The 1,545-nt window shown below is 31.1% G+C and overlaps 1 protein-coding gene across 5 annotated transcripts in view; it reads left to right on the top strand.

Moving 5' to 3' along the window:
* The window catches only part of path (pathetic), a 196,672-nt gene that overhangs the window by 117,421 nt on the left and 77,706 nt on the right, over positions 1–1,545 (top strand). The window lies entirely within an intron of this gene.

The following is a 1,545-nucleotide window of genomic DNA, read 5'->3' as shown; positions in this document are numbered from 1 at the left end:
TATATATAGACGGTTAGGTCTAAAGAAATTAATTAAAAAACTTTTTTTTAATATAACAATACTAAAGTAAGTGGGTCATTAACAAATCTGTTAACATTTTATTTTATTTTTTCTCACTCTTCTATCAATTTTATTATTTTAAACATTGTATGTATACATAATATGTACAAAATACAAAGTAAACTTAAATGTTTCTTTGCCTGAAGAGCATTTTAAGGTATGTTCTGTGATGCGCTGTGTGCAGGGGAGCACTGTGGCGCTAACTCACCGTCTACGTTGTCACAAGTGGGAAGGGACCTCTCTTGTTGTATGGTTCTCATGTATGATTGGGCTTAGACTGAGTCTAAACCTCTTCCCTCGGCGATCACGTCGACCTAGGGAACAGTGCCTTGCCACTTCCCAGGTTAACATTTTAAGATGTATTTGAATTTGTGCTATCTTTCCGAATCTTATGGGAATGGAGAAATCTTAATTTCGTTGATTTAAAAAAATATATATAATAAAATTAAAAAAAAAAACCAAAACATGTTTACATCTTAGTTACAACATTGCTTATATTAGATAGTGTGCTCATACATGTTTACAACAGTTTCGTTTGCCGTTCTAACGTCATGCTCCAAACACTAATATCGTAGAGTGGTTTTTGATATCCATGACACTGCTATCTTCTTTCCTATCTCCACTATTTATATACAACTTCCTCTACAAGCCCCTCGCAGTTATTCGTTACAGATAAATATTTTCTTTAAAAAAATGTCTATGAACTACTGACCCAGACATCTATCTAATCTCAAGTATGTCTTAAACCACTGGAATATTTTTCATTGAGTATATCATTCTAGATTATATCATAACTCATTATTGAAACTTTACATAATTCGATTGTATAACGTGGGAAAAGTTACATAATTTACATCTATTGTTTCTGATAATAACTCTAAATTTAATTATCGTTTTAATTGTAATAATTGGATTATTTCTAAGTTACAAAAACTTTATTGTTCCACCTATAATCTTTTTAAAATTTTTGATTTCTTTTTTTAATAATTTATTTATTGCTATTTACAACTGTATAAATGTATATACATCAAGTAAATTTGCTGTAAGCGATCTTATGTCATGATACAAACATGTCATCAATCTCATCATTGATAGAACTCCAAAAACATTTTTAGAAGAAAAGATCTCGGGACCATCTTATTTTCAGACGCCTAGGAGGATTATTAGGTAATTAAAGAGATGAGAAACGAGTTGGTTTGGGTGGTTGGGAAGCTTATCATGGAAGGATTGGTATCTGGATCTGGTAAAATCGGCAACATATGGGACATTGAGGTCCTGATGGATAATTTGATTTGTGACAAAGTAAGGAGCAAGGAATTTACGAAGGATTTTGAACTGTAAGGATTATTTTAGAAAAAATAAAATTATTTTTAGATTTTACAGACTAACTAATAAACTAGTGGGAGTGCATAGCACATTAGTAAGACTGCCTCTTAGTAAGTAGTTAGTATTAGTAAGACTGCCTCTTAGTAAGTAGTTAGTATT

The sequence above is a fragment of the Halyomorpha halys genome, unplaced genomic scaffold (assembly GCF_000696795.3).
Source record: "Halyomorpha halys isolate HHAL.00 unplaced genomic scaffold, Hhal_1.1 Scaffold469.1, whole genome shotgun sequence".
Classification (NCBI taxonomy): Eukaryota; Metazoa; Arthropoda; class Insecta; order Hemiptera; family Pentatomidae; genus Halyomorpha; species Halyomorpha halys.
Note: the sequence above shows the minus strand (reverse complement) of the source record. Positions and strands in the feature narration are given on the sequence as shown.